Genomic DNA, 18,631 nt, shown 5'->3' with positions numbered 1-18,631 from the left:
GCACAAGTCTCCTTGACAAGAGCTTCATCAACTGTCCAACTAAAGGACGATAAATAAAAGTGCTAGGTGGGAAACACCCTACTATGGTAAAACCTTCCAAACTTCACTTATTTTCTTATTATTCTTGTATATATTTATCTCCCTTGTTAGCTTGATTTGGTATACTTTTATTTTGAATTGCATTTTGAATAGTTAAAATAGTTTTTAGAAGTTGAAAATCTTGTTGATTTTGGAGTTGATTTTAGTTTATAGAAGGTATATATGTAGGTTAGAAAGTTTATTTTATGCTTATATTGAAAAAAAAGTTGCTTTCATGCATACGCATCATTCCCTTTCCAGAATCAAAATCATGCATACGCATGGGAGATGCGTACGCATCATACTCTTTACAGAATTGAACTCATGCGTACGCATCATACCACTTCCTGAATCGAAATCATGCGTACGCATGGAGTGTGCGTACACATGACCTGGACTGCATAAAGAAGGGGGTGTGAACCCAATTTCGTGCAGAACCTCCCTCTTCATCTCTATTCTCTTCCTTCTTCCTCTCTTCTTCTTCTCCTTCCTCCCATCCTCTCCTTCACCAGCCACCACCACCACTGGCGACCACCACGGCACCGCCAGTGGCCTTATCTAACAGCGACTGTCATTGCTGTCACACTACCTCTGCTTTTCTGTTTCTGCATCTCCCTCCTATGTCCTTGCCCTGTTCTTCAGACAGGTTCTAGTTTATTTTTCCTTTAATTTTTCTAGGTTGTGATTAAGCTAGGTAAGTTATATGTTAAGTTTTAGTTAGTAAATGATCTGGTTATGATTATTTTCTACTGCTATTAGGTTTTTTTAAAGTAGAATTAAAATTTTCTGGTGTTAGTTTGTACATAAGTAATCATGCTATTATGGTTTGTGTGTTTGAAATTTCAATTGTTTGGACTGGTTTGATTCATGTTTTATTGAAATAATGAGACATGTTGCTGATTTTTGTGTTATTTTTGTTGAATTTTGTGGATTGGTGTTGAAAAGTTTGTTAGTGTTATTTTGTGTTGTTTATGCTTTTTCACACCAATTGTTCGATAATATACCTCAAAGAACTTTCAATGAAATTTTTGGTTCAATCTTTGAAAATAATGGTTGTTTGCACATGTTTATTATTATTATTATTATTATTATTATTATTATTATTATTATTATTATTATTATTATTATTATTATTATGCAATGACGTGAATGTTTCTAATTGGCCAAAGTTTTGAATCCTAAATGATTGAGGCTTTTGTTTAATGGTACAAGATTAACTACATTGGTCCTAGGTAACCCAACTATGTCAACTTTGTATGCTCTTTTGGTTTTAGATTATATTAGGAACTCTTTTTAGTTCTTGAAATTAATCTTGTACTATTGATTATAGGAAGTACATTGGTGTTTGAACTTACTACACTTACTTTGCTTGAATGTTATTCTTGTTTATTTCATACACCATTGTTTGTAAATATGCCTTTATGATGATTTTGGATTTTAAATTACATGTTGTAGTTACCATGTGATTTAAAATGTTTAATTTTATTTGGCATAATTCCTTAAGTATAGTTTGTAATGGCGAATTGCTTAAGATGATAATGGTTGTGATAATTGAGTTTTTGATGTATATGTAGTGATACCATGCCATGATTGGTTTATTTTTTAATTGAATTTCAATTTCTACATATCACATTTGAAAACTTTTCTTTTTCACAATCCACCACAAATGCACCATTCCCAAAATGCCTAAATGTTTTTGGGCTCTTTTGACTTGTTTTGTTTGTTTTAACTTACAAGTATTCATTAAAATATCTTAGGCATACTAAAATGAGGAATTGAATGTTAACTTTGTATGTTTGTGACATATAGCTTTTCAAGAGCTAGTGTGTAAGTTATAAATCGCACGCAAACTTAGAATTCATGCACTATTTTTCTTCAATGTCATAATTTATGAGTTTGCCTCATTTTAGTGATCATAATCTCTTTTCAAGAAACTTGTACCTCCTTAATTACTGAGGATTTGAATTGTTGGTTAAATGTACTTGTTTCCTTAATGTCTAATTGTTTTGAACTTTGCTTATGATTGTTTTAAGTCACTTGAAGGTATGTTTTGACATATTCTTTTTGACAAATTTTTCAGGATGTGACATTGATGCGTGAGCATCTTTTCTATCTTTTTCTAGTGAATTTGCATGGAATTTGTTGAGTTTAATCAAGAATTAATTATATTTTAGCCACTATAGATGCTATTTTGAGTTTTGTGCAATACTGTTTATTTTAGGTAGCATTCGGCAGAATTTGATGGAGTTTCTGCAGCACAGGAATCAAAGGAGATGGCTGTGAGGAGCGACGCGCATGCGTGCCTGACGCATGCATGTGAATTGGAGGTATCTATGGCGACGCGTGCGTGTGACTTACGCGCACGCGTTAATTGAAGATTTTCTCATTGACGCGTCCGCGTGACCAACGCATCCGCGTGACTTGCGAAGAAGACCAGCGACGCGTCTACGTGACTGACGCGTACACGTGACATTCACCACGTGTAGAAAAATACAGAAAAATGCTGGGGGCGATTTTTGGGTTGTTTTGACCCAGTTTCCAGCCCAAAAAAACACAGATTAGAAGCTGCAGAATGGACAAATCAAGTGGTCCCCACCCATCAGCTGAAGATTTATTAATTAATTCGAATTTAAGTTCAAATCTTATTTTTAGGAAAAGATATTATTTTTAATTTTAGATAATGAGATTTCAAATTTATTAGGATTAGTTATAAATAAGAATTTAGATGCCATCAGATAGGAACGGTGTACATTTTACCAGAATCCTTATTTTCTTCTCTGAGCCATGAGCAACTAATCCTCCATTGTTAAGGTTAGGAGCTTTGTCTATTTGTATGGATTGATTCGTTTGATCTTTCTAATTTAATCTATGTTTTGATTTATATTTCAATAATTGTTTTCATTCTTTATTTTATGAATTTGGGTTGAACGGAAGTATGACCCATGTTCTAATTGAGTTCTTGTAAAACTTGGAAAAGCTCTTTACTTGAACAACAGCTTGAAAACATATTATCCTGAATTTCTAATTGTTTGTATTTAACGGGATACGTTACATATAATCCCCTTATTTTTGGATAATTAGAATTCTTGTGGCATATAAACTGGAACTTGATCATCACCTTCTAATTGGATTTAATTGACCAAGGAATTGGCAGTTAATGAATTTTAGAGGAGAATAGGAATGTTTAAGGAATTAGGGTCTAGTGACATATAGTTTGCCATGAATTAAATCCTGCATAATTAAATTAGTTAGTAAGAAAAGTTAATCTGGAAAAATAGATAACATTGAAGCCTTAAATGTTTTCTCCATATTTTATTCCCAACTCATTGCTGCTTGCTTTCTAAAATTCTTAATTTACTGTTTAATGCTCTTTGAATACCAAAACACTCTTTTCTGCTTGCCTAACTAAGCCAATCATTTAACCATTGTTGCTTAGTCCATCAATCCTCATGGGATTGACCCTTACTCACGTAAGGAATTACTTGGTACGACCCGGTGCACTTGCCGGTTAGTCTGTGGTTGTAAAACACCGCACCAAGTTTTTGGCACCGTTGCCGGGGGTGATAGTGATTAACAACTATCAGTTGTTTGATTGCTTAGATTAGGCGTTTTAATTTTAATTTAATTTAAATTTTACTTTATTTTATTATTTTCGAAAAAAATATTTTAAATAAATAAATAACACTAATATTTTTCTTAATTTCTGAAATTAAGTTTGGTGTTACCTAGTTATTTTTATTTTAACTTTTTCTATTTATTTATTTATTTTATTTAGTATTTTTTTATTTCTTTACATAGGTTACCTCACTGGGAATTCTCTGTACTCTGACGTAGAGATTCCCATCCTTTCTTGTTTTCTGTTTGTTTATGCACAGGAACAGAGACAAAGAACATCTCTTAGACTTTGATACTGAACCTGAAAGGATTTTCAGGTGGCGTTTACAAGAAGCAAGACGTTACAAGGCTGCAGAATCCACTATGGATCCTAATGATGCTGATAATGCCAATGTGGCAAACCCGAATGGGAATGAACAACAAAAGAGAGAACTTGGCTCTTTCTCTGCTCCTACTGCAGATCTTTATGGAAAAAGCATTGGGTGCCTCCTATAGATGCGAACAACTTTGAGTTGAAGCCACAACTGGTCACCTTGCTGCAACAAAACTGCCATTATCATGGTCTTTCCCACGAAGACCCAAATCAATTTATTTCTAGTTTTCTGCAAATTTGTGATATTGTGAAGACAAATGGAGTAAACCCAGATGTGTACAAACTCATGCTCTTCCCGTTTGCTCTGAGGGATGGAGCAAAGCTATGGCTAGATTCCCAACGCAAGGAGAGTTTGGATACTTGGAACAAGGTGGTTACTGAGTTTTTCACCAAATTTTTCCCACCAAAGAAGCTGACTAAGCTTAGGGTGGAGGTTCAGACTTTCAGACAGAAGGATGGTGAACTCTATATGAAGCTTGGGAGAGATACAAGCTACTGACTAGGCAATTCCCTCCGAACATGTTCTCCAAATAGACTCAACTAGATATCTTTTATGAAGGCTTGTGTGAAATATCCAAGATGTGTTTAGATAATTCTGCAGGAGGTTCATTCCACAAGAAGAAGACATCGGAGGAGACTATTGAGCTTATTGAATTGGTTGCAAGTAACCAATATTTATACTCATCTAACAGGAATCCTGTGAACTCTAAAACCCCTCAGAAGAGAGGCGTGTTGGAAGTAGAAGCTGTTAATGCTCTTCTTGGTTAGAACAAGCTGATGTCTTAGCAAATAAATCTACTTACTCAACAGATGGGTGGCATGCAAGTCTCAGCTATCAACACCCAAAATCCACCACAGGAAGTCTCATATGACATGGTAGGTAACTTTATGCAAAATGATAATTATGATTATTCTCAAGCTTCTTTTGAACAGATGAATTACATGGGGAGTGGTCCTAGGAATCCCAACAATGATCCATATTCTAAGACATACAACCAAGGATGGAGAAATCACCCAAATTTTGGATGAAAGGACCAACCTCAGAGACCTTAGAACTTTAACAATAGTGCTCAGGGCGGTGTTCAGTAGAACAATGATTTGGAAGCAATATTGACAGGTTTTAGACAGGAAACCAGAGCATCCATCAAGAACCTGGAGATTCAAATGGGTCAAATAGCCACCAGAGTTAATAAAATTGATCAGAGGACCACTAATATCCTTCCTGGTAACACAATTCCAAATCCAAGAGAGGAATGCAAGGCTATCACCTTGATAAGTGAACAAGTGGCGAGTACAGAAGCACAAGTTATGCAGGAAACCAGAGCCTCCATTAGAAATGTAGAGGTGCTAGTGGGCCAACTGAGCAAGCAAATACTTGAGAGGTCTGTAAGTACATTTCAAGGTGATACAGTGGTGAACCCAGGAGAAGATTGCAAGGTTATTCAATTGAGAAGTGGTAATGTAGCTGGCTCTGAGACCAAGGTCAATGAAGAGTAAGTTGAAAAAGAAGCTCCAGAGGAGAAGAAGGAAGAAGTAGAGCACGCCCCTCCAAAGCGTACGGACAATCCATTCCCAGACTTTCTTGACACTCATCCTACATTGCCAAAGGCTCCTGAGTACAAGCCTAAGATGCCGTATCCTCAGAGACTTCAAAAGGAGACCAAGGACAAGCAGTTTTCAAAGTTCTTGGAAGTCTTCAGAAAGTTACAAATCAATATTCCTTTTGCTGAGGTTTTGGAGCAAATGCCTATCTATGTCAAATTCATGAAGGAGTTGTTGTCAAAGAAAAAGCATTTAAAGGGAGATGAGACAGTAGTCCTGACTAAGAAATGTAGTGCTGTAATTCAGAATAACTTGCCAAAGAAGATGTCAGATCCAGGGAGCTTTCAAATTCCATGCACCATTTGGAGCACAATGATGAGCGGATAATTTATACGCTTTTTGGCATTGTTTTTAGGTAGTTTTTAGTAGGATCTAGCTACTTTTAGGGATGTTTTTATTCGTTTTTATGAAAAATTCACATTTCTGGACTTTACTATGAGTTTGTGTGTCTTTTTGTGATTTCAGGTATTATCTGGCTGAAATTGAGGGACCTGAGCAAAAATCTGATAGGAGGCTGAAAAAGGACTACAGATGCTGTTGGATTCTGACCTCCCTGCTCTCGAAACTGATTTTCTGGAGCTACAAAACTCCAAATGGCGCTCTCTCAATTGCGTTGGAAAGTAGACATCCAGGGCTTTCCAGAAATATATAATATTCCATACTTTATTCGAGCTTAGATGACGCAAACTGGCGTTCAACGCCAGTTCCGTGCTGCATTCTGGAGTAAAATGCCAGAAACACGTCAAAAACCAGAGTTAAATGCCAAAAACACGTTACAACTTGGCGTTTAACCCCAAGAGAAGACTTTGCACGTGTAAAGCTCAAGCTCAGCCCAAGCACACACCAAAGTGGGCCCCGGAAGTAGATTTCTGCACTTAGACTTATTTCTATAAACCCTAGAAAGTAGTTTAGTATAAATAGAACTTTTTACTATTGTACTAGGGGTCATTTTCCCTATTTTTGAATTCATATGCCATTTGGGGAGGCTGGCCATTCGGCCATGCCTGGACCTTTATCACTTATGTATTTTCAATGGTGGAGTTTGTACACACCATAGATTAAGGTGTGGAGCTCTGCTGTACCTCGAGTATTAATGCAAAGTACTATTGTTCTTCTATTCAATTCACGGTTATTCTTATTCTAAGATATCAATTTGCACCCAAGAACCTGATGAATGTGATGATTATGTGACGCTCATCACTATTCTCACTTATGAACGTGTGCCTGACAACCACTTTCGTTCTACATACAAATAAACTTGAATGAATATCACTTATGTATTTTCAATGGTGGAGTTTGTACACACCATAGATTAAGGTGTGGAGCTCTGCTGTACCTCGAGTATTAATGCAAAGTACTATTGTTCTTCTATTCAATTCACGGTTATTCTTATTCTAAGATATCAATTTGCACCCAAGAACCTGATGAATGTGATGATTATGTGACGCTCATCACTATTCTCACTTATGAACGTGTGCCTGACAACCACTTTCGTTCTACATACAAATAAACTTGAATGAATATCTCTTAGATTTCTTAATCAGAATCTTTGTGGTATAAGCTAGAATCCATTGGCAGCATTCTTGAGAATCCAGAAAGTCTAAACCTTGTCTGTGGTATTCCGAGTAGGATTCAGGGATTGAATGACTGTGACAAGCTTCAAACTCGCGACTGTAGGGCGTGGAGACATATGCAAAAGGATAGTAAATCCTATTCCTGCATGATCGAGAACCGACAGATGATTAGCCGTGCGGTGATAGCGCACCTGGACCATTTTCACTGAGAGGACGGACGGTAGCCATTAACAACGGTGATCCCCCAACATACAGCTTGCCATGGAAAGGAGTAAGAATGACTGGATGAAAGCAGTAGGAAAGCAGAGATTCAGAAGGAACACAGTATCTTCATGCGCTTATCTGGAATTCCCACCAATGAATTACATAAGTATCTCTATCTCTATTTTATGCTTTATTTATCTTTATATTCGAAAATCATTATAACCATTAGAATTTGCCTGACTGAGATTTACAAGATGACCATAGCTTGCTTCAAGCCGACAATCTTTGTGGGATCGACCCTTACTCACGTAAGGTTTATTACTTGGACGACTCAATGCACTTGCTAGTTAGTTGTGCGAAGTTGTGAAGAAGAGTGATATTACAATTGTGCGTACCAAGTTGTTGGCGCCATTGAGATTACAATTTCGTGCACCATGTTTTTGGCGCCGTTGTCGGGGATTGTTTGAGTTTGGACAACTGACAGTTCATCTTGTTGCTCAGATTAGGTAATTTTCTTCATATTTTGTTTTCCAAAAAGTTTTCAAAAAGTTTTCAAAAAATTTTTTTCTTTGTTTTCGTTTTTCAAGAAAATAATTTTCGAAAAAAAATACAAAAAAATAATAAAATAATAAAAACAAAAAAATAAATATTTTTGTGTTTCTTGTTTGAGTCTAGTGTCAATTTTTAAGTTTGGTGTCAATTGCATGTTTTTTAAAATTTGTGCATTTTTCAAAAAACTCATGCATGGTGTTCTTCATGATCTTCAAGTTGTTCTTGATAAGTCTTCTTGTTTGATCTTCATATTTTCTTGTTTTGTGTCTTTTGTTGTTTTTCATATGCATTTTTTAATCCATAGTGTCTAAACATTGAAAATTTCTAAGTTTGGTGTCTTGCATGTTTTCCTCTCTTGAAAATTTTTCAAAAATAAGTCTTGATGTTCATTTTGATCTTCAAAGTGTTCTTGGTGTTCATCTTGACATTCATAGTGTTCTTGCATGCATTAGTTATTTTGATTCATAATTTTTATGTCTTGAGTCATTTTGTTGTTTTTCTCTTTCCACATTAAATTCAAAAAAATCAAAAAAATATCTTTTCCTCATTTTACTCATAAATTTCGAAATCTTTGGGTTGACTTAGTCAAAAATTTTTAAAATAAATTGTTTCTTGTTAGTCAAGTCAAGATTTCAATTTTAAAAATCTTATCTTTTCAAAACTTTTTCAAAAATCAAATCTTTTTCATTTTTCTTTTGTATTTTCGAAAAAAAATTTTAAATTGATTTTCAAAATCTTTTTCTTAATTTTATTTCATAATTTTCAAAAAAAAAACTCTACTAACAATTAATGTGATTGATTCAAAAATTTGAAGTTTGTTACTTTCTTGTAAAGAAAGGTTCAATCTTTAAATTCTAGAATCATATATTTTATTTTCTTGTTAGTCAAGTAATCAATTTTAATTTTAAAAATCAAATCTTTTTAATTTCCTTTTCAAATCTTTTTCAAAACAAATCTCAATCATATCTTTTCAATCATATTTTTTTTTCAAAATCAATTTCAAAAATCTTTTTTAACTCCTTATCTTTTCAAAATTGATTTTCAAATCTTTTTCAACTAACTAATTGACTTTTTGTTTGTTTTACTATTTCTTATCTTTTTCAAAACCACCTAACTACTTTCCTCTCTCTAATTTTCGAAAATCACCTCCTTCTTTTTCAAAAATCTTTTTATTTAACTAATTATTTAAATTTTAATTTTATTCCTTTTTATAAATTCGAATTTTAAATTTAATTTAAAATAAAAACAAAAAATATTTTTCTTTTATTTTAGTTAATTTTCAAAAACTCCTCTCTCTCATCTTCTTCTATTTATTTATTTATCTACTAACACTTCTCTTCTACTCAAAATTTGAACCCTCTTCTCCCCTCTACCTGTGTTCGGATTTTCTTCTTATTTTTCTCTACTCACATAAAGGAATCTCTCTACTGTGGTAAAGAGGATCCCTATTATTATTTTTTGTTACCTTCTTTTTCATATGAGCAGGAGCAAGGACAAGAACATTCTTGTTGAAGCAGATCCTGAACCTGAAAGGACTCTGAAGAAGAAACTAAGAGAAGCTAAAATACAACAATCCAGAGAAAATCTTACAAAAATTTTCGAAAAAGAAGAGGAGATGGCAGCCGAAAATAATGACAACAACAATAATGCAAGGAAGATGCTTGGTGATTATACTACACCTACTTCCAATTTTTATGGAAGAAGCATCTCAATCCCTGCCATTGGAGCAAACAATTTTGAGCTGAAACCTCAACTAATTGCTCTAATGCAACAGAACTGCAAGTTTTATGGACTTCTATCAAAAGATCCCTATCAGTTTTTAACTAAGTTCTTGCAGATCTGTGATACTGTTAAGACTAATGGAGTAGATCCTGAAGTATACAGGCTCATGCTTTTCCCTTTTGCTGTAAGAGACATAGCTAGAACATGGTTGGACTCACAACCTAAAGATAGCCTGGCCTCTTGGGATAAGCTGGTCACGGCCTTCTTGGCCAAGTTCTTTTCTCCTCAAAAGCTGAGCAAGCTTAGAGTAGATGTTCAGACCTTCAGGCAAAAAGATGGTGAATCCCTCTATGAAGCTTGGGAAAGATACAAGCAGTTGACCAAAAAGTGTCCTTCTGATATGCTTTCAGAGTGGACCATTTTGGATATATTCTATGATGGTCTATCTGAGTTCTCTAAGATATCACTGGACCATTCTGCAGGTGGATCCATTCACCTAAAGAAAACGCCTGCAGAAGCTCAAGAACTCATTGACATGGTTACAAATAACCAGTTCATGTACACTTCTGAAAGGAATCCTGTGAGTAATGGGATGCCTCAGAGGAAGGGAGTTCTTGAAATTGATGCTCTGAATGCCATATTGGCTCAGAACAAAATGTTGACTCAGCAAGTCAACATGATTTCTCAAAGTCTGAATGGATTACAAAATGCATCCAACAGTACTAAAGAAGCATCTTCTAAAGAAGAAGCTTATGATCCTGAGAACCCTGCAATGGCAGAGGTGAATTACATGGGTGAAGCCTATGGAAACACCTATAATCCCTCATGGAGAAATCATCCAAATTTCTCAAGGAAGGATCAACAAAAGCCTCAACAAGGCTTTAATAATGGTGGAAGAAACAGGTTTAGCAATAGCAAGCCTTTTCCATCATCTTCTCAGCAATAGATAGATAATTTTGAGTAGAGCCCTGTTGCGAGGGTTACCTAAAACTGGAGGTCGATCTCGGATGAGATCTTCTGTACAGGTCGGTGCTAACGTGTCCGGCTGGTGGGAGACGGCCGGAGCTGTTGTCTCCGACTTGTTGGACTTGGTGGTGGTGCTGATTCCTTTGTCCCCGAAGGGTGGGGGTACCTGCAAGGGACTCCGATGCTTAAGTTAGCAAGGGTATTAAGCAGGTATTGAGTAGAATCAGAGTATGAGTTATACCTGGGTGCTCCAGTGTATTTATAATGGTGAGATGTGACCTTTTGGATAAGATAAGTTAGTTATCTTATCTTATCTTTTATCTTTGAGTTGAGGTCAGCGTATCTTCAACGGAACCGCCTTTATCCCTATAGGCTTGGGCTGCCTTAGGATTTGAGTCGTGTTCCTCTACCCGGGCCCTTTATTGGGCTCGCTCGTTGACTTGGCTGAGTTCTTTATGAAGAAGTCGGTCCGCTTGACCTATAGAGGTCGGTCGCTTTGTCGTCGATCATCCCAGGTCGGATAGCTCGACCCAGGGTATGAACAGTGCCCCTGCTTGAGCTCGGTCTTCTTTGTCGAGGTCGAGTCCTTGACTTCGGTCCTTCTCTTGTGAAACCGAACTTAAGCATTTTGTCGACTCCTTTTTGTAGCAGCTTTTGAATGTAGAACGTTTTTCTCTAAAAGCGCGCGCTTTTATATCAGCGCTTTTTTGGGAACGCAAGCGGTTTTAATATCCGCATTTAATTGGCATTAATTGCCCTCATTTTCTCTTGGTTTTTATTTTGAATTTCTCGATCAGAAACGGTTTCTCTTCTTCACTTCTTCTTCGTAACTTCTCCCTTTACTTTCTCACTTTCAACTTTTTCCTTTTGACTTTTTTGAAGCCTCCGCCTGTAGTTTTCGCGTTTCAGCCTAGCGACGTTGCTTTGTGACTTTTTTTTGTGGTAGAAGGAGTGATTCTGGATTTTGCCTTCCGCTCCTCTGCTTTTCTTCGCAGCTTTCTCTCGTTTTCCCAGGTTTGGTTCTTCTTTCTTCCTCCCTCTACGCCATTTTTGTGTCTATTTTGAGAAAGTTTTTATCTTGGTTGGGAAAAGTTTGGATCTTTTCTGCTTTTTGCTATGCCTGATCACTGTGCGTCTCATAATTTCTTCGTCTTTTGCATGGTCTTTTTCGCTTTTCCCGCTGCTTGATACCTTTAGGGCTTTTGCATGTTGTGAAATGCTTTTGATTTTGAAGCTTTGGAATGATAATTTTGTTTGATTCTGAAAAAAGGTTGCATCTTTGACTCTTTTTGCCTGGTATGTTTGTTTCTTGCTGATAGACTGTAGGAATATGACTTTCTATTTTGTTTGTGTTTTGTCTTTCTCCTTGCTTTGTTACTGCCTCCAAAGGATGCCCCGGGACTTTTAGTTTGAGTCTTAGGGTTTTTCCTTTTCTGTGTATTCGCCCGTCGAGATGTTTTGACCCTTGTCCGAGATGTTTTTTGAGTAATCCTTTCTTCTTTTCTTTTTGTAGGATTTAGTTGGCCTCATGTCTTCCCGAAATAACGTTGTAGAGATGCCTTCCCAGGTTCCTGAGGGTATAGCCGATTGGGTGGACTCGATGGTTCTTATGTGTGTCTCTCTGGTTGATTCTGAGTTTTGTGCTCAGCTTAGGCAGTTTCATAGTGTTTGTAGTAAATCCAGTGATGAGAAGAACTACGAGCTTATTCCTCCCTCTTCTGACAAGAGAGTCTGCTTTTCTACTCGGGTTGTTGATGATCGCCCTTTCTTTTATGTTTATGATTTTTTCTTCGATCCGCTGGATATTACCCTTCCTTTTACTCAATTTGAAACCGACTTGTTATGGTCCTGTAATGTTGTCCCTTCTCAACTTCACCCCAATTCCTGGGGTTTCACAAAAATTTTCCAATTGTTGTGCAATGGTTTTGGTATTCCTGCTTCCCAATCTCTCTTTTTCTATCTGTTTGTCTTGACTAAGCCTGGTGTAGTAAAAAAGAAATCAGCTTGGGTCTCCTTTCGTTCTACCCAAGGAAAGAAGGTTTTTTCCATGTTTGACGAGTCATTCCGTGATTTTAAAAACTACTTTTTCAAGGTCCGAGCTGTTGAAGGAGCTCGGCCCTTTTTTCTGGATGAACATGACGAACCTGCTTTTCCTTTGGAATGGCAAAAAGAGGTGAGGGTCTCCAGATATTCGTGGGAAATGTTAGATGAGGCTGAGCGAGCTTTTGTGACTGTCTTGGAAGAACGCTAGGGTCAACCTCCTCATCTTGACACAAAGAAATTTCTAACCAATCTTGCTCTTCTTCAAATTGAACTGGGTATCTTGTGTTTCCTTTATTATCTGTTTATGTTGCTTATAGCTGTCTTTCCGACTTACCCGACTTGTAGCTTGATTTCTGTTTTATTTGCAGAGGCAATGAAAAATAATGAATCCATGAAAGCTTTTAAGAGGGCGCAAAGGGCGACTGCTGCCAGAAATATTGTGGCCAAGGCGGCTGGGGAGGGGTCTTCCCAAGTGCGCGAGAAGCCATCCGTGCCGAGTTCCCCTAGGGTGAAGAAGGTGATCCCTACACCCCGAGTCCGATTGGTGGATCCTTGGTGCACGAATTTGTAATCCGTACAACTAACCAGCAAGTGCACTGGGTCGTCCAAGTAATACCTTACGTGAGTAAGGGTCGATCCCACGGAGATTATTGGTTTGAAGCAATCTATGTTTATTTTATTAATCCTAGTCAGGATGCTAATAAGATTAATTGGATTTAATGGTAAGAAGTCAAAGTATTTGGAATAAGGAATTGTTACTTTATTAATGGAGAATATGTTGGAGTTTTGGAGATGCTTTGTCCTCTGAACTTCAACTCTTCCTTGAAATCCTTTTCCACACGCAAGGTTCCTTCCATGGCAAGCTCTATGTAGGGTGTCACCGTTGTCAATGGCTACTTCCCATCCTCTCAGTGAAAATGTTCCTATGCTCTGTCACAGCACGGCTAATCATTTGTTGGTTCTCAATCAGGTTGGAATAGAATCCATTGATTCTTTTGCGTCTGTCACTAACGCCCAGCCTTCAGGAGTTTGAAGCTCGTCACAGCCATTCAATCCCAGAATCCTACTCGGAATACCACAGACAAGGTTTAGACTTTCTGGATTCTCATGAATGCCGCCATCAATCCGGCTTATACCACGAAGATTCTGATTAAGGAATCTAAGAGATACTCATTCAATCTGATGTAGAACGGAGGTGGTTGTCAGGCACACGTTCATGGATTGAGGAAGGTGATGATTGTCACGGATCATCACCTTCTCCATAATTAAGCGCGAATGAACATCTTAGATAAGAACAAGCGTGTTTGAATGGAAAACAAAGGAATTGTATTAATTCATCGAGATGCCGCAGAGCTCCTCACCCCCAACAATGGAGTTTAGAGACTCATGCCGTCAAAAAGTATGTAATTCAGATCTGAAAATGTCATGAGGTACATGATAGATCTCTAAAAGTTGTTTAAATAGTAAACTAGTAACCTAGGTTTACAGAATATGAGTAAACTAAGATAATTGGTGCAGAAATCCACTTCTGGGGCCCACTTGGTGTGTGCTGGGGCTGAGACTAAAGCTATCCACGTGCTGAGGCTTTTCTTGGAGTTGAACTCCAAGTTATAACGTGTTTTGGGCGTTCAACTCCGGATCATGACGTGTTTCTGGCGTTTAACTCCAGACAGCAGCATCTACTTGGCGTTCAACGCCAAGTTACGTCGTCTTTCTTCGCGCAAAGTATGGACTATTATATATTGCTGGAAAGCCCTGGATGTCTACCTTCCAACGCCTTTGAGAGCGCGCCAATTGAACTCATGTAGCTCCAGAAAATCCATTTCGAGTGCAGGGAGGTCAGGATCCAACAGCATCAGCAGTCCTTTTTCAGCCTAACTCCGATTTTTGCTCAGCTCCCTCAATTTCAGCCAGAAAATACCTGAAATCACAGAAAAACACACAAACTCATAGTAAAGTCTAGAAATATGATTTTTGCCTAAAAACTAATATTATTCTACTAAAAACCAATTAAAACATGCTAAAATCTACATGAAATTACCCCCAAAAAGCGTATAAAATATCCGCTCATCACAACACCAAACTTAAACTGTTGCTTGTCCTCAAGCAACTAGATAAATAAAATAGGATGAAAAGAAATTAAGAAACAATAATATCTCAGAGTTTCAAGTGAAGCTCAGATTCTAATTAGATGAGCGGGACTAGTAGCTTTTTGCTTCTGAACAGTTTTGGCATCTCACTTTATCCTTTGAAATTCAGAATGGTTGGCATCCATAGGAACTCAGAATTCAGATAGTATTATTGATTCTCCTAGTTTAGTATGTTGATTCTTGAACACAGCTACTTTATGAGTCTTGGCCGTGGCCCTAAGCACTTTGTTTTCCAGTATTACCACCGGGTACATAAATGCCACAGACACAGAATTGGGTGAACCTTTTCAGATTGTGACTCAGCTTTGCTAGAGTCCCCAGTTAGAGGTGTCCAAAGTTCTTAAGCACACTCTTTTGCTTTAGATCACGACTTTAACCACTCAGTCTCAAGCTTTTCACTTGGACCTGCATGCCACAAGCACATGGTTAGGGATAGCTTGATTTAGCCGCTTAGGCCTGGATTTATTTCCTTGGGCCCTCCTATCCATTGATGCTCAAAGCCTTGGATCCTTTTTACCCTTGCCTTTTGGTTTTAAGGGCTATTGGCTTTTTCTTTTTTTCTTTATCCAATGATTCCTTGTAAATTTTTTTTTTCACAAGCTTGTTTTTCACTGCTTTTTCTTGCTTCAAGAATCAATTTCATGATTTTTCAGATCATCAATAACATTTCTCTTGTTCATCATTCTTTCAGGAGCCAACAATTTTAACATTCATAAAATTCAATAAAAAATATGCACTGTTCAGGCATTCATTCAGAAGACAAAAAGTATTGCCACCACATATAAATAATTAGAATTTTCCTTGTTAAGAACTCGAAAAAATATTGCCTCTTTATTCTAAGAATCTACTAATTTATTCATCTTTGATAATGATGAGAAAAATAAATTATAGCTTAATTGGAGATAAAATCAAAATAGAGATACTAATTACTACTACTCCTATATAACTTCTAAGGTAAATTTCTATAAAAATACTATCACAGAGTTAAAGCTTATAATTAGAACTTAACAACCTGATTTTTGGGAAGTGGATGTTCCTCTAGTCTGTGGGGTGCTTGGTCCTAATGGCTTCTGACGCTTTAGTTCCTTCAGTTCACATCCTTGCTCTTCCTATTCCCTTAGGTTCCATGATCTTGATGAGTTTTAGCTCAGTGATCATGGCAACTCACACCAAACTTAGAGGTTTGCTTGTCCTCAAGCAAACGAAAGAAAAGGAGAGGAATAGAGGGAGAGGCAATTTCGAAATCCAGAAGATATGATGAGTTGAAAAAGATTTGAAAAAGATTTGGATTGAAAAAAGATTTGTGTTTATGAATTAAGATATATTTGATACTTTTGAAAAAGGGATTTTAGAAATTAGGATTTTTAGAAAACTAATTTGATTTGAGGGATGACAATTTGAAACATATTTATGCAAGAAATCATGAATTGAAACATAAAAATTTAGAAAAATTATAAAGAAAAACGAATTTTACCTCCTCCCACCATCCTGGCGTTAAACGCCCAAATGATGCATGTTTTGGGCGTTTAACGCCCAAATGCTGCTTCTCCTGGGCGTTCAACGCCCAGCTGATGCTTCTTTCTGGCGTTGAACACCAGGAAGTCCTTTGTCACTGGGTGTTTTTCTGAACGCCCAGGATGCTAACAATCTGGCGTTGAACGCCCAGAAGGTGCTTCTTTCTGGCGTTCAATGCCCAGAAGATGCTCCTTTCTGGCGTTTAACGCCCAGATGGCTACCCTTACTGGCGTTGAACGCCCAGTGGGTGCTTCTTTTGGGCGTTCAACGCCCAAAACGTTTCTTACTGGCTTTTTGATGCCAGTAAGCTTTCCAAATTTCCCTGTAACTCTGTGACTTCAATCAATTGCTACTTCACCTTTTGAAGATACTCTGGCATCTACCTGTAAAACTTGATCAATTAGAAAAAAGAATAAATAAAATTAAATTTTGTGAATGGCTGGGTTGCCTCCCAGCAAGCGCTTCTTTAATGTCATTAGCTGGACTATTACTGAGTTTTTAATCAAGTCTCAGTTTTGAGCATTCTTGCTCAAAATTGCCTTTAAGATAGTGTTTAACTCTCTGTCCATTAACAATGAACTTTTTGTTAGATTCATTATCCTGAAGCTCTACGTATCCATTTGGTGATACACTTGTAATTACATATGGACCTCTCCACCAGGATTTTAAGTTCCCAGGGAATAATTTGAGCCTAGAATTAAATAGCAGAACTTTCTGCCCTGGCTCAAAGACTCTGGATGACAATTTCTTATCATGCCATCTTTTCGCTTTCTCTTTGTATATTTTTGCATTCTCGAAAGCATTAAGTCTAAATTCCTCTAGCTCATTTAGCTGGAGCAATCGTTTTTCTCCAGCTAACTTGGCATCAAGGTTTAGGAATCTGGTTGCCCAGTAGGCCTTGTGTTCCAGTTCCACTGGCAAGTGGCATGCCTTTCCATACACAAGCTAGTATGGAGAGGTCCCTATAGGGGTCTTGAATGCTGTTCTGTATGCCCACAGAGCATCATCCAAGCTCCTTGCCCAATCCCTTCTACAGTTAATTACAGTCCGTTCCAGGATTCTTTTGAGTTCTCTATTTGAGACTTCAGCTTGCCCATTAGTCTGTGGATGGTATGGAGTGGCTACCCTGTGGCTAACTCCATAATGAACCAAAGCAGAGTAAAGCTGTTTATTGCAGAAATGAGTGCCCCCATCACTGATTAATACTCTAGGGGTACCAAATCTGCTGAAGATGTGTTTCTGGAGGAATTTTAACACTGTTTTAGTGTCATTAGTGGGTGTTGCAATAGCCTCCACCCATTTGGATACATAATCCACTGCCACCAGAATATAAGTGTTTGAGTATGATGGTGGGAAAGGTCCCATGAAGTCAATACCCCATACATCAAACAACTCAATCTCCAAGATTCCTTGTTAAGGCATGGCATAACTGTGAGGCAGATTGCCAGATCTTTGGCAACTGTCACAATTAAGTACAAATGCTCGGGAATCTTTATAGAGAGTAGGCCAGTAGAAGCCACATTGGAGGACTCTTGTGGCTGTTCGCTCACTTCCAAAATGTCCTCCATACTGTGATCCATGGCAGTGCCATAAAATCTTCTGTGCTTCTTCCTTAGGCACACATCTACGGATTACTCCGTCTGCACATCTCTTGAAGAGATATGGTTCATCCCAAAGATAGTACTTTGCATCTGTGATCAATTTCTTTGATTGCAGCCTACTGTACTCTTTGGGTATGAATCTCACTGCCTTGTAGTTTGCAATGTCTGCAAACCATGGCACTTCCTGGATGGCAAAGAGTTGCTCATCCGGAAAAGTTTCAGAGATCTCAATGAGAGGGAGGGACGCCCTTTCTACTGGTTCTATTCGGGACAGGTGATCTGCTACTTGATTCTCTGTCCCTTTTCTGTCTCTTATTTCTATATCAAACTCTTGCAGAAGCAACACCCATCTGATGAGTCTGGGTTTTGAATCCTGCTTGGTGAGTAGATATTTAAGAGCAGCATGATCAGTGTACACAATCACTTTTGATCCTATTAAATAGGATCTGAATTTGTCAATAGCGTAAACCACTGCAAGTAGCTCTTTTTCTGTGGTTGTGTAATTCTTCTGTGCGTCATTTAGAACATGGCTGGCATAGTAAATGACGTGCAGAAGCTTGTCATGCCTTTGTCCCAACATTGCACCAATGGCATGGTCACTGGCATCACACATCAATTCAAATGGTAATGTCTAGT

General features: G+C 37.6%; 1 non-coding gene across 1 annotated transcript; it reads right to left on the bottom strand.

Moving 5' to 3' along the window:
• Positions 1-10,018: 10,018 nt before the first annotated feature.
• On the bottom strand, positions 10,019-10,126 carry LOC112793337 (small nucleolar RNA R71). Its single transcript, XR_003198034.1, has one exon. It is a non-coding gene; the product is annotated as a small nucleolar RNA R71 (small nucleolar RNA).
• Between the last annotated feature and the right edge of the window lie 8,505 nt (positions 10,127-18,631).

This window comes from Arachis hypogaea, chromosome 3, assembly GCF_003086295.3.
Source record: "Arachis hypogaea cultivar Tifrunner chromosome 3, arahy.Tifrunner.gnm2.J5K5, whole genome shotgun sequence".
In the NCBI taxonomy this organism is placed as follows: domain Eukaryota; kingdom Viridiplantae; phylum Streptophyta; class Magnoliopsida; order Fabales; family Fabaceae; genus Arachis; species Arachis hypogaea.
Note: the sequence above shows the minus strand (reverse complement) of the source record. Positions and strands in the feature narration are given on the sequence as shown.